This window comes from Bidens hawaiensis, unplaced genomic scaffold (genome assembly GCF_021521415.1).
Source record: "Bidens hawaiensis isolate Kalapana, Puna unplaced genomic scaffold, B.hawaiensis_p1.1 tig00003506_1, whole genome shotgun sequence".
NCBI classification, from domain to species: domain Eukaryota; kingdom Viridiplantae; phylum Streptophyta; class Magnoliopsida; order Asterales; family Asteraceae; genus Bidens; species Bidens hawaiensis.
Window position 1 is genome coordinate 865617 of NW_027491197.1, and position 15773 is coordinate 881389.

The window sequence follows — 15773 nt, forward strand, 5'->3', positions numbered from 1 at the left end:
GCTAACAAACAACATCAATCATCATTGTGAAGAATGATTATAATCGCTCAAGAACACGAAAGAGACGATCAAAATACACTTGCAAACCCAGATCGTAAAATCAAAACGGGGCCTAATTTGGACTTATATGATAGATAACAATTTTGATATAAAACTAGAATGTCGAACAACTGATTATCTGTGTTTAAAGTTTTACAAAAGTATACTATATGCAATGGTTAAATTTGGATTATTTTGTTATTCGAACAAACCGAATTCAAAATTTGATTGTCCGTTATCCGATTTGAAAATCGTTCGTTATTATGGTGATTTAAAAAAAAAAACAAGTCATATAAAAAGTATGGACATTTTTAAATTATTGGGGAATTGACATGTGTTTTACATGTAGAGACTCAACAAATGCGTGATCAATGAAAATAGGTCTGAATTCATGTTGGGTTTTTTTAGCCGAGCTAGAATCAAATATAACAACCATACACTGTAAATCCCACAAATAACAAAAACATACCTTTATCCCTAGGGGATAGAGCGGATGCTTCCAATGAGACCCCCGACTCAAGAGTAAACAACATAACATTAAAACAAGTAAACTATACATGAGTATCTTGTTGCTAATTTCCTTTAAAACAGAAGACTAGTATCTCACACAATTAAAGGATGTAATTTGTAGTTTTGTATGCTAATAAGGTTGGTTCATTAACGACAATACATGTGGTGAGGCGATTTTACCATTACACGACAAACGGTGGTAATAAGTCAAATGAGGCTTGTAAACATCATAATACTTGTAATTATTAGGCTACATAGCATAGGAGGTGTGAGTTTGGGCATGTAAAATGGACATTTTGCAACGTAAGTGCCGCCTTGGCAAATGAGGCTTTCACATGTCACACTCAAAACATGTATTATGGTGAAGTGAAATGTGGTTATGGTTAGAGGTGGAGTGAAATGATTTGTCATGCTATCAATTAATAATTAATTAAAAAAACTAATCATACTCGCCAAACAAATTACGTTTAGGGCCATTTGGTGCCGGATATGTGATGATAGTCAGCGCCATACCATGCCATCATGGACTACAAAGGCTTCACTTTCGTAACACATGCTCAATACTATTATTCATGGGGTGTTTGGGATATCTTATTTTCATCAACTTATAACTTATAAACTTTTTTAAAAGTTAACAAGGTGTATAAGGTGTTTGGCAAACCATAAGGCCTTATGGATTTTAACCTATGGAGAAGATAAAATAAAGGGATTTTGAAAAGTTAGGAATTTGTAACGTATTAACTTAATAAGTTTGATTTACCTATTACACCACTCTAACCCTCAAAACTCATTACACTTTTTTTAAAAGAATGTTCTTTTTAATCATTTTGGTTTTCCCCAACACATAAGCTAATCCAAATATTTTATTTAAAAAACTTTTTTTAAAAAATTCATAAATTAATAAGTCATTTTAACAAAAAAGTCATTTCTCTCTTAAATAAGTAATCCCAAACACACCCTCAGACATCCGTCAGTCTATGAGTCTATGGAACACTAGGATTTTTGGTGTCTTTTTCTTTCTTTATCTTAAATCCAAATATGAACTTTAAAAACAAGTTGAGTTTGAGTTAATATATTTATTAAACAGGTCACATTTCCGTTGTCCTGTTGGTTGTGATAGCATACCAAAAATTTGGTTAGTTTTGACTTTCATGACCTATTTAGGTCTCCAAGAATTGTCGCCCCTAATGTTGAATATAAACCTCGGGTCATTAGACAAAAATTATTTCGATACAGTTAACCACTTTGGGATCAATGGTTTGTACGAGGTCCGGCATTCTTGCACAGAACTTCCTTTTAACGCAATTGAATGACCTTGAACTTTTTAGACGTAGCCGGACTTTAACCACCAACCAAAAGTAGTAAACAATATTTTGTTTTTTGTAATTGTTGTAATGTGATAACATAGATAGTAGATATAATCTTTTTATGTTTGCTCATTGTCATGAAATTGGGTCCAAGTATCAGGGGAGTGCATATAGGTTGGTTTGGGTCGGTGTTAGGCTCAAATCAAACAAAAACTAAAGTTCGGTTTTAGAAACAACTTTTTGGCTTTGGTTCTCGATTTCTTGTATGAGTTTGGTTCGGTTATAGATCGTTTTTCATTATTATATTTGTGCTTGAAATATTTTTTCTTAATAAATTGGCTCAAAATAATGAATTAAGCATAAAATGTTCACCTAAATTGTTTTGAACCACCTTTTAATGAATTTGGGTGTGTTAGCATAAAATAATTAAGTTGGGCTATTAATCCACTTTCAAACAAGTTGGGAGTGATTAGGTTTTATACTTCAGTTCGATTTGGAGTTTGGTTTGGTTTTGTGAGGCATGACCAAGAACAAACAGTAATTTACGGTTTTCAAAGAAAACAAAACCAAACCGAACCATCTGTTATAGTTTGTTCAAGTTATTTGAATTCGGTTTATGGTGATTTGTGGTCCAAACACAAGTAACTCACCTTACATTCAATTAAACTGTCTTAACATGTGTCAGACAAAACTAAGTCAAATAAAAGTTTGTTGCTTATAAGCATACGAGTACCATATAGTAGCAAATGTCTACTTTTGTTCACAAATTCACAGAATTTTAACATCGGGACCAAAGATATACTCAGACACAAAGACCACGATGAAGGCTCTCTATTTCGCAATGAGCATGTACCGACCATCAAATACCTATTGTGATTGGGATAAACTCTAGTGATGATTTTATTTTAGTCACTAATGTTTTATGGACAACACATAGGGTATTGGAATATTATTTGTCACTTAAATTACCTTGACAGGTAGAAAATATAACTAATACTTCCAAATTCAGTTGATCTTGCTGATTATCCAAAGCTTGAAGCAAGAAACTTTTGCCATTTCAAGAAATTCCAATGCACCTGCAAAAGATTCCTTCTTGGGCCCAGAAGACTTCACACCAAATTTCTACATTAAGAAACACACAGAATGTTAAACCAAAACCAATTTTAGTTATCTTCAAATTAATAAGGTTTATTGGCCATTTCGTCCGACGATAAACAAACCTGAAGACTAAGAAAAATCTCCTTAATAGAAAAAACGACAGGCGTGTCTAACTGGCTAACATTCTGCACATAACAAATTCAAAGCTGGCTGAGAAAGTGATTGTTAACAGGCCAGATACCTTTGCAGTTTTTGGTAGAAATAAGAAACTCAAGTAATGTGCCTAAAAGCACATTACCTGAGAAAGTGATTGCTAATAAACCAAAATGAGAATAACAACATATATATTTGCTGATTAAGGATAAATATTAAGCCTAAAAGCAATAAGAAATGTGTTAAAGTGATAAATCAATCTTCTTGTCTTAAAAGCAAGATATACCACTATGAAAACTAACAAACTTTCAAGGGGTTTGACCTTCTTTTGGACAAAGAGAAACTTGTAGAAATGGACAAATGAAGGCAAACTTAGCAATATGATAACAAGTTTCCTAGTTCTAGACGATTGAGTGAGCATAACATACCATATTTTGCGTGTATTAGTAGCTACGAAAATGCTGCAGTCTGTTACAAGATTATTCTTAGAGAATAATGTCGTATTCGATGGGCTCCACTCAAAAGGTGATTACAAACTACACTCTCTTTCACAGTTTCACCTCAATGATATATAAATACCCATTAGGAGTAGCCATGACATATATCCACAAGTTGAATATTCAAATCACCATAAACATTGAGAGATTCGAGATACAAAATGTCGCCAACATTTGGTTTTGTGTTCCTTCTCACTTGCACCACCCTTTTCAATGTACTTCCCACCTAAGCCACTGAACTCAAAACTTATATTGTCCACTTAAGTTCACCTGAAGTCCAGACCCTCAACACTGACGAATGGTATAATTCATTTTTGTTGAAAGTAGCTGCACGATCAAACGGGAAACCAGAGATGTTTTTCAAGTACTATCATGTGATTACTGGATTTGCTGCTAAAATGTCAGCCGATCAAGTAAAGGTGATGGAGAGTTTGAGTGGAGTTTTGTCCGTGCGGCCTGAAGGTGTGTATCAGTTACAAACAACTCGCTCACCTCACTTTCTGGGCCTGCACCATAATTCAGGTCTGTGGAAAGACTCAAACCATGGGAAGGGAGTCATAATCGGGCTTATAGACACTGGATGTACTCCCTCTCATCCCTCGTTTAAGGACGATGGTGTCCCCCCTCCACCGTCGACATGGAAGGGTAAATGTGAAGTGGCAGGGTCATGTAATAACAAGCTGATCGGATTAAGAAGCTTTGTTAACGGAAGTTCTCCGGTAGATGAGGAAGGCCACGGGACACACACTTCGAGTACAGCTGCAGGGAATTTTGTAGACAACGCAAAAGTTTTGGGATTGGGGAACGGAACTGCGAGTGGGATGGCACCACTGGCGCACGTAGCCACTTACAAAGTATGTGAACTCTTTGGTTGTGAAAGCAGTGTTGTCTTAGCGGGCATGGATGCAGCTATTGAAGACGGTGTTAATGTGTTGTCTCTTTCACTTGGTGGACGTTCCAGGCCCTTTTATGATGATAGTATAGCACTTGGCGCCTTCAGTGCCATGCAGAAAGGGATCTTCGTGAGTTGTTCAGCAGCTAATGGTGGGCCACAAAGTGAATCATTATCAAATGAGGCCCCATGGATCCTTACGGTTGGGGCTAGTACAATCGATAGAAGATTCCAGACAACAGTTATTCTTGGCAACAAGAAGAAACTTCATGGTGAATCGTTGTACCAACAAAAGGGTTTCGACCAGAAGCTTCGGCCTCTTGTTTACGCCTCAGAAGGGTGCCATGAAGGGTCACTGGACCACATTGATGTCAAGGGGAGGGTTGTGTTGTGTGATCTTGATGAGAACATTGGTAATGTTTATATGGGAAAGATAGTTAAGAATGCAGGAGGAGCTGCCATAATTCTTGCTAATGACATTTCTACTGGCGAGAGTATAGCAGCACATGTTCATGTTCTGCCGTCTTCATATGTCGGTTACAAGGAAGGTGTTGAGATTAAGAAGTATCTGAACTCAACTTCTTCTCCTGTTGCAACTATCCGTTCTGATGGAACTGTGGTCGGGCTGAAATCAGACCCAGAGATTGCCTCATTCTCTTCAAGAGGGCCTAGCCTTGCAAGTCCTGGAATCCTAAAGCCAGACATTACTGGACCCGGTGTGGACATCCTTGCAGCGTGGAATGAGCCGGTCGACAACCAAACAGGAACCAAAGTAGCATTTAACGTCGTACGTGGTACATCAATGTCTTGTCCTCACCTCGCAGGCATAAGCGCGTTGCTCAAAAGCGTGCATCCAGAATGGTCTCCAGCTGCTATCAAGTCTGCAATAATGACCACCGCTAATCAAGTAAACCGAAAAGGAGAGCCCATTGTTGACGAAAGAGGGCTTCCTGCCAACGTACATGCCATCGGATCTGGTCACGTAAACCCACCAAAAGCCCATGAGCCAGGCTTTGTTTTTGACATCCAGCCCGAAGACTACATTCCGTATCTTTGTGGGTTAGGCTATACGCCCAAACAAATTGAAATCATCGTTAAAAAGAAATGTAATTGCTCAAAATCGATAACAGAGGCCGAGCTAAATTATCCTTCTTTCGTGGTATATCTAAAAAGAGGCGACAGCAAAACATACTCAAGGACGGTGACTAATGTTGGTTTGCCAGACGCTTACACGGTCAGGGACACATCCGTACCAGAGGGTGTAAGTGTTGAGGTTGTCGTTCATAATGATGAGGATGTCCTGGGCTTCACAGCAGCGCAGCAAAAGCGAACATACAGCGTAACTTTTAGTCGAGATGTTAAGAATAAGGAGAAAGGGCCATATGGGCAAGGGCATATGACGTGGGTATCTAATACTGGCAAGTATACAGTTAGAACCCCATTTTCATTCAAGTTTGAATGAAGATCCAGATATTGTATAACATGAATTAACATCTATGTATGGTTTTATATATATATAATAAAGTAATATGATTGGAAGGAAAGAAAAGGTAATATCAATGCATGTTTCCATATGTTCCTGTGAATTCATGTGTTTATCTTGATACAAACTTAACTAGAAATGAAAAAATTATAGAGTTGTTGAAAATTCGAAATCAACATACAAACGAAGGAAACACGTTGGCACGTTTCTCTGACCTGATAAATGACGCCAGTTTTCTTCTTTACTGTTAAGGCCCTGCCCAATATGTCTTCAACCTAATTAAATGATTAAAACAATAAAGCCCAACTTAAATCCCATTAACAATATAAATAAATGATTAAAAAATAACATTCTGGTAATCCAAGCATTATTGTTTCACTCCTGCATCTCCTTATCACCACATACTTTCGAACCAGGATCAGATATCATGAACTTTTAATAATATTTAGTTAACTATAAAAAAAAGTTTTGCTCATGCCATAGTTCATGATAATTGCTCACTAGCTAAGTGAACCAATACTCAAAAGCTCTGAATCAGTTATTAAAATGAGTAACACAACTTTCCAAAACTCATAATCAAAGCCATAACATAATAAATTCATAACTAAGAGATAAGAATGTGGATGTTTGAAATGTCCATATTTTACACCATATATGCATAGCATCAATTACAAACCAATAAAAAAATATTTAAATAATCACCAATAGATCTTTGTTGGAGGTTGTAGCCAATTCTTAATAACTGTTCTACAAAATAATCACCAAAGTAAATAGTATTCTACACGTTCAGGGGTCATTCAGTCGTCTTCGAAAGTTAGTGAAGTTTTAGAGCAATGTGGCAAGTTACATTAGTTTGAGGGACTGATTTTGCTTAATTGAAAGTATGGCTGCCAACAGATCATTAAACATACATTTTGGGGATTCATTAGATTTTGTTTGTAATTTGTTTCCAGTTTCTCTTTTAAATCATTCAATTGTTAATCCGTGATATTAATACTTCAATTTCATAATCGATTGTTCGTTTCTTCGGTGTAATTTCACTGTAATCTTCTACGTAGAGTTTGCTCCAAAAGCTTTACATTTCTTTAAAACTTACTTCAAGACAACAAGACAACAGCAACAGCAACACTGTTCTGAACATGTTTTGTAAGTTTATGGCATATTTAAAATCAAAATGTTAACTGATAATAAAGGCATTTTTATGATCTAAAACTATTAGCAAAAGTGGAAAGAAAGGAAGAGTTTTGAGTGCATATAAAAGGGTACCATAATATGGCATTTAATTATTAGCACCCATATATACAAACCGAGAAACCTAATATACAGGATAATTTAAATTCCAAGTAACTTGTTACCTACTTTAAATCAAACTTTGCAGCTAATATCTGGCTTAAAAATTGTTCATCCAATTTGTAGACTTGTAGTTCTAGTTGAAGGACAACAGATCGTCATCAAAAGCAGAGTATATGAAAAGCTTGGCCTATATCCTGATTCATCAAGACCGCAAAACTCTAACCAGAACATGTCACAAGTCAGTTTTTACGACAAGACTGGTCACATGAGGAATGGTAACCAATTCAGAGAAAAATCTGTGAAGTTGCTGAATGCTTCACCCTGCAGAGGATATATATATATATATATGTTAGGCCAACATCAAAAACTTAGCAAGTAAAGACAGATAGATCAATTGCAGAATGTAAAATATATACAGTACATACCTCAGTTAAACCATGTATTAGGTCTATACACACACACACACCAGTGAAGCTAAGGAAATTACCTTAAGGATTAAATTGCTTCAAATAAAGACGCCACTCATCAATATATGCCATCTTCTCATCATCCATTTTAATGTACTTCATTGAAATATGATTCTAAAAACTATTTTTACGCATTTTAATTCATTCGTATGAATTCACAATCAATATTTTATAAACACTATGCAGATTCGTACCTTCTGACTTACATGGTTGTTTTGACCTATTTAGGTTACGAATTTTTAAAACCTTTTCAAATGAAAGTTGTTCAAAACATTCTAATTTAGTAGACTGGAAAGTTTTGATTTAAAACAAAATTGTTTGATATTTTAAATACCTTAAACAAAACAGAACAAATTCCGTCCAAAAAAACTGATTTTGTATTTCATATTCCTTTTTGATATTTCCTTGTTATTATATTATTATTTATTAAATTTATTTAGTATTCTTTAAAATTTACAATCCTCTTAGTTTTAAATTATTATATTTTGTTTATTTATAGTTCGTGAGGATCGATCGTTCATTTTCTTTCACGCGCTTTCGGTTGTCATTTCAAGTTTGGCTTTAATCTCAAATGTGAGTTTACATACCCCTTATTCTATCTTTTATATTTTTGGGGTAGCATGTATACCTTATTCAATTTTATTAATATTTTAATTTTACATCTATTCAAAACACAATTCAATATATGTTTATGTGTGATTATTGCATGCTCTATGATAATGCTCTATGTGTTTAATTGTTTATTTTATGTTTGGTGGTTGGTATCTCATCCTCATTTATCATCATCTAGTATGATCATACATTTACCCAAGTACTTTGATTTCGTATCAATATGAACGGATCCACGTCTATTTAGTTGTTTACATTTTCAAAAGAATTATAATACTCATCATTTACATATGAATTGTGATTTATCTCTCTCTCTCTCTTTATATATATATATATATATATATAACTAAACATATGTATTCTCACCAACATTCGTGTTGACAAACTTTATTTTTATACATGTTACAGGTACAAGTAGTTGATATTATTCAAAATTGAAGACAATAGTTTGACCTTAGGATATCTATTCAAATAACAAAATTGTGATGTATTTATTACGATTATTGAACTTGTGTACGTGTTTAATGTTAATGAATTTAAATATTTATTGTCGTTTTAATTAGTGTCTTTTGAGCTACTGTCCAATTAATACGTTACGCCCCGGCATATTCCGCCGACTTTGGTCGGGGTGTGACAGCTTGTACATAGAACCCTTAAAATAGTAACTTTCTTTTAGAAAAGTATATTTACATTCTCTAGTATAGAATATATACATTTGTCCACTAATTATTTGTATTCTGTAATGGATCATTGATGTGCTAAAAGTAGTTATTGTTAGTGCACGGTCTTGCGTCTCGAGTCTTTGTAATTATCATTAATGTTTATTTGATTATTTTAATGTAATATTTTAATGTTATTTATCTAATTCGTTATGTTTAGTCTAGTTCGCTAGGAATGTTAGCGAACTAAGACTAGTTCGTTAAGATTAAGTCTAGTTCGCTAGGGATGTTAACAAACTAGGACGTTATAATGTATTCCCTCCTGATTCGTTAGGGGATGTTAACGAATCAGGGGGTGGTTCGTTAGGTTAAGTTATTTAACGAAGGGGATGCTGGTTCGCTAGGGGATGTTAGCGAACCAGATCGTCTTCTATAAATAGTGAAACACTGTTCACTTGTAAAGGGTTGAAGTTTTGAGAGAATTAACATTATTCAGAAAGTTTAAAGTATTCTCTCTCTCACAAGCTTCACGTTAATCTTATTGATAATATATATATATACTACTAACAATCAAGCTAAGGTATTAAAAGAGTTAGATCCGTTTAATTAATATCAATGTATAGACCTGGATTAGATCTAAGATATTGATTATCACAAGTGATAACAAAGAAAGGGGATCAAACAAGTGGTATCAGAGCTTTCGGGGCTCAATTCACTTGGTTTGATTGTTATTGTTATAGTGTTTGTGTTTATTTTCTGTTTGGGTTGAGTTTGAATCAATTCGAGTTGATTTGGATTGATTCTGAATGGATTAGAGTGAATTTGGTTTAGTTAAAGTATTATTGATGTTCAATTGTGTGGAATTGGATTGTGAATTGGATTTGTGATGTGTATTGGGTTTTCGGTTTAAGTCCGTAAACAGGGGTTTCGTTTTGGTTGAAATTGGTTCGTATAGTGTGATAATCGGTTACGAGATGTGTTGAATTGAAATCGTGTTGTGATTACGAAGAGTTTGGTATATTATTTGTTAAGATTGGTCAAGAATTGAGTGAGTATTACGGATCTGGAATTGATAAGATTCTGGGTTTGATCTTCATATTTCTGGAAAATTTTTCTTGAATGTTTGAAGATTTGAAGATGAATGCAATTCGCTATAAAGTTTCAAGCGATTCGCTATGTCTTTAATTTGATTCGCTATCAATTCTTGCCATTCGCTAATCAGTTCGCTAACTGATTCGTGTGGGTTAATTAATTCGTGTTATCTAGTTCGTTAACTAAATAACTGATTTGTTTGACACGTGGTTGTCTTGGAATTTGTGCTCTAACAACTTTTTGCCACGTGGCAGAAAGGAATCAAGTTTGTTACAAACGGTTGTAACAACCTGATTCGTTATAGTATAATTCGTTATAGTGTGATTCACTAATACACTGTAACTAATTCGTTATCTTAATTCGCTAAGCTCTCCTTAGTAATTCGTTAAGTTGACTTGGTCAATTCGCTTGATCAATTCGTTAAGTTGACTTGGTCAATTCGCTTGATCAATTCATTAAGTTGACTTGGTCAATTCGTTTGGTCAATTCGTTAAGTTGACTTGTGATTCGTTAAACCTTCCTCACATTCGTTATCTGTTTCGCCATTTGGGTGATTCGTTAAATTTATTTGTGATTCGTTAAGTTGACTCGCTAGGTTGACTTTTGATTCGCTAACACACTCACCTCATTCGTTAAAATTTGATTCGTTAAAATTCAATTCGCTACACTATTCACAGTTCGCTACAACTGTTCACAGTTCGCTATTGCTGATTCTCTGATTCGTTAAGATATTTTATTATTTGATTAATTTTCAAAGATGGCTGGTATGTATGCATTGGCGTCTCAAAATATGTTGATGCAACAAATGTTGCAACTTGATACCGAGATAGGTTCACATTCTAAATGTCCAAGATTGATGAAGTTCAGTGACTTTGCCAAATGGGAACCTCGGTTTCGTGCACATTTGGGATCTGTTCATCCTGACTGTTCTTATTGTCTTGATGAGGTTTATGTTGCACCAATGATTGGTGATGATACTATTGGGTATACTCCTAAAGCTGTTTCTCAATACTAACAAGAAGAGAAGAAAGCTTTAGAAATCGAGATAAAAGCATATTCTACTTTGACTATGGCTTTACCAAAGAATATTTTTCATCAATTTGGAAGTATCAAGAGATGTGCATCTTTGTTTCAACATCTGCGTATGAGAAGCATGGGAAACACAGCTGAGAGTAAGAAAGTGATGCTCAAGTTTCAATTTCGAAACTTTAATTTATTGAAAGGAGAAACAGTTGATAGATGACTACAAGATTTAGTCACTTAATTGCTGAAATGGATAAAATGAAAATGGAAATTTCTGAAAGAGATAAAATTGACACCATCAAGAGTGTGCTGCCTAGTTCCTATTCAACATTTCTCATGGTTTTGAAAGAGAATGATTATTTTCTGAATGAAGATTTGACAGCACTTGAATTTCTACAAAAGATTGAAGCTAGAGAATATGATCTTAAGTGTCAAAAATCTTCCAAAGAAAATCAAGATCCGGCTTTCTATGGTGGAAGTATGCCTCTGAGTTCAACGATTTCACCTATCACTGCTTTTCTTACTCATGCTGCAAGTGAAAAAGAATCTGCTATATTTAATGATCCAAAAGTTTGTTTCTACTCTGCTGGTAATTCAGGTGGTTCAGGAAGTTCTACTAGTACTAATCCATTTGCTACACCACCTAGTGTGAATATGAAGGAAGCTGAGCAAAACTTTGCTTTTCTGACGGTATTTATGTCTTCATATGAAAACTTGGTAAGTAGTAAAATTGCCACGAGTGAGTTAACAGATGAGGATTATGATCAGATAGATCCGGATGATCTAGAAATTATGGATTTGAAATGGAATATGGCCATGATCGTTCGTAAAGTTAAAAGATTCATGCATAGAACTGGAAAAGATCTTCCAGCGTTAAACAAGAAGTTAGGTTTTGACAAATTGAAGGTGAAGTGTTATAATTGTCAAGAATTCGGGCATTTCGCGAAGGAATGTGACAAACCAAGAAAAGAATTCACTGGACCTCGTGGTCAAAGTCAAAATGCTTCTTCACCACGGGGAAGTGATGCTGAAAAGAAACCATCTTCTTCAACAAAACAAGCAATGATAGCAGACGAGACTGATTGGTCACAACGGCTACTATGCAATGATGTTCAAGCAAATTTAGCTATGTTTGGGTTACATGAAGATTGTCAAGATGCTACTGCTAGTGTGATGTCTTCAGATAATGATTCTGGATCTGATTCTGACGATTCTTGCGACAAGTCTTCTGAATCAATGTTTGCTTGCATGGCTAAGATCAATGAGGTTAGTAATTCTATTTCTTCTACTTCATTTGCTAAAACATCATGTGTTGACTGTGAATCTAACAACTCTAAGTTAGAAGCTTTGAAAAGTCAAAATGATAATCTTATAAGAGAAATTGCTTCTCTTAAGGACACTTATCGACAATCTCTTGAGGCTCAAATGAAATCTCGAGAAAAGATTGAAGCATTGTCGACAAGTAATCATGATCTCAAAGCCGAGTTATCTGTGAAAATGACCATTAATTACCAAAAGTTTCAGGAAATCTTGAAACATCGTTCTAAGATAACTGAGCTTGAGAATGAGGTTCTTGAGTTGAAGAACAAATTGGGTAAATTTTGAAATTCTTTATTTTTATTGAATGAAATTATTGAAGTTTCTGGAAAACAGAAAGATTCTAAGAAAAGTATTGGTTTTGTTGAAATTCCACCACATTTTCATAATGATTATAAAATTAATCCTTTTGCAAGAAAAGAAGAGGATTTGATTCAAAAAGAATCTGTAATTTCTGAGAAACCTAAAATGATTAAACCTGAAATTGTTAAACCCCAAGTTGCTCCTCAAAAATCTCATATCCAAAGCAAAAAGGTGTTCGTTGAACACAATGACGAGGTCATTATTGAGGATGTGTTTGAACCAGAGATTATACACAAGAATAAGAACATTCCCAGTTCTAATCATATTCTGTGCGAACCTCACGAATTTGAGGAAGCAGTGTATGGTTCACACAAACCTCAAGCGACAAAGGAAAATTCAAAGAAAGTGAACTCTATGAAGGCAAAGAAGTCAGTCAAATCGAAAATTTCTGATGAGGATCTAATGCGTTTCATTAATCCTTCTAGTTCTAAGCCATCTGCTGCTAGAGTTTTTAAGTTAAAAGGAATGGACACAATGTTCACTGAAAAAGACATTCCAATAAGTATTATTAAGCCTAAGCTAATTGAGAGTGTTTTTGTCAATGAAACTTTAAAAATTCAAGAACTTGAACGTGTGTATGCTCAAACAAAAACATCAGTTCAATCTGATCCATTGACTAAGGCAAAACAATTTTTAAAACAAGCTAAGAAGATTAACTTTGTTAGGTCAACTTGAACTGATACACTAAAAAGTTTTTCAAACAGTTCTAATTTAGATTTTTATTTAAAGAAGAAATCTGAATTATCTGATGAGTTTGCTAAGAGCATGACTAAAAATGTGAGTCATCATCAACCATCTATTCCAATTTTTCCTAAACATCACCATGTGGACATGCAAACGTGTTTTTTATGCGGTCAACAAGGTCATGTTGTGAAAAATTGTAATCAACAGAACTTTCAGAATCTTCATCCTTTTATCAAGGACAAATCTAAACCAATTCCAGTGATTAAGGAGATTCTGAAACGACCAGTGTCTTATGCTGATGATACTCATATTTTGTTCTCTGATGTGAATCCTCGGAAGGTGTTTCATATCAATGAGACACACGGTCAAGTGAAACCAAAATTCATTCCAACTGAACCTATATGTCAAAACAGGAATTCAAACATTGTTCAAGCAACGTACTTAAGACGAAAGTCTAAGAAGCATGTAACTTATTCACAAGTGGCTGAACAACAATTGAAAACTGTTAAAGTTAATGATCAAAGAGAAAACCAAAAGGTGCCCAAGACTGAGGCCTGGGCTGCCTTTTTGAACTAATCACTTTTGTTTATGTGTAGGGTTCATCCAAGATCATTTCTGGTGAAAACTGGATCATGGATAGCGGATGTTCTCGTCATATCACCGGAAATCTCGACCTATTAACCAACGTAAGAAATATTCAAGGAGGTTATGTAGCGTTTGCTGGGAATTCTGGGGGCATGATCACACAAGAGGGTGAAGTTTCAAATGGTCACATTACGTTTGAGAAAGTGAATTATTGCGATAAGGTTGATCATAACTTATTGAGTGTATCGCAGATTTGTGATAAAAAGTACACTACAATATTTACTGACAAAGAGTGTCTTATCTTGAAACCGGGTTTTATTATTCCCGAGGACATGGTTGTCATGCGATCACCACGATCAAATGATATTTATGTCTTAAACATGAGTTCTAAGATATCAACATCGATCGAAACATGTTTTGTCTCGAAAGCAACCGAGAAAGACTCGATTCTATGGCATTGAAGAATGGGTCACATTCATGCTAGAAAGATGAATTATTTAATGGCAAAAAATTTAGTTGAGGGTGTCTCGTTAAAGAACTTCAAGTTATCTGATCACTGTGTTGCATGCAAGAAGGGCAAACAGAAGAAGAAGACACATCCTTCTAAGTTATTGAATTCCATTAATACTCCTCTTGAACGACTTCATATGGATTTGTTTGGTCCAGTGAATCGTGCGAGTATTTCTGGAGACTGGTATTGTCTTGTAGTAACAGATGATTATTCAAGATATTCATGGGTGTTATTTATGAGTTCAAAAGATCAAACACTTGTTTCGGTACAAAACCTTATTACTAAGATAAAATCACTGTATAAACAAAAGGTGAGGAGAATCCGGTGTGATAATGGTACTGAATTCAAAAACACTATTTTGGATTTTTTTTTGTATTCAAAAGGGAATTCACCAAGAATATAGTGCACCTTATGTACCACAACAAAACGGTGTTACTGAAAGGAAAAATAGAACTCTGATTGAAGCTGCACGTACAATGCTTGCTGATTCAAAGCTTCCTATTCAATTTTGGAATGAAGCAGTGAACACAGCTTGTTATACACTTAATCGGGTTCTAACAGTTAAGCGACTCAAGAAGACAAGCTATGAAATATTGAATAACACAAAACCTAATTTAAAGTACCTGGAACCATTTGGGTGTCCGTGTACAATGTTGAAGAAGGATTCAGGTAAGTTCGATGAAAAGGCTATTGAAGGATATTTCTTGGGATATGCGTCTCCAAAGAAAAGAGTATTTAATTTTACATCTGGCTGTGTTGAAGAATGGTACCATGTGGACTGTCAAAAGTACACAACTCCTCCTCAAAGGAAAGGTCCAGACTGGATGTTTGATTACGATAGTTTATTTAATTCTTTTACTCCTTCCACTGATCATATCGATGAAGATCTGGTTAGAGCATACTTTGAAGAACACTTGAACATTCCAAGCTCTTCAATTTCAAATGCAGTTGACGTTCAACCAGATGCTCCAACTGAAGACTCACATGTTGTTCCTCCAGTTGTTATTAACAGTGCTTCTACCTCTTCTGATGATGATCAAGCTGAGATTCAAGTTATTGATCTTGATAGTGATAATGCTTCATCTCCCGAGTTGGGTGAACATTACACTAATTTATTTGATAATGTTGTTGTTCCTGAAAATCCTACTCTTCGGATTCATGGATATCATCCACAGGGCAACATCATTGGAG

General features: G+C 34.9%; 1 pseudogene; it reads left to right on the plus strand.

Moving 5' to 3' along the window:
• The first annotated feature begins 3614 nt into the window (after window positions 1–3614).
• On the plus strand, window positions 3615–5964 carry LOC143623573 (subtilisin-like protease pseudogene; annotated as a pseudogene).
• The last annotated feature ends 9809 nt before the right edge of the window (window positions 5965–15773 follow it).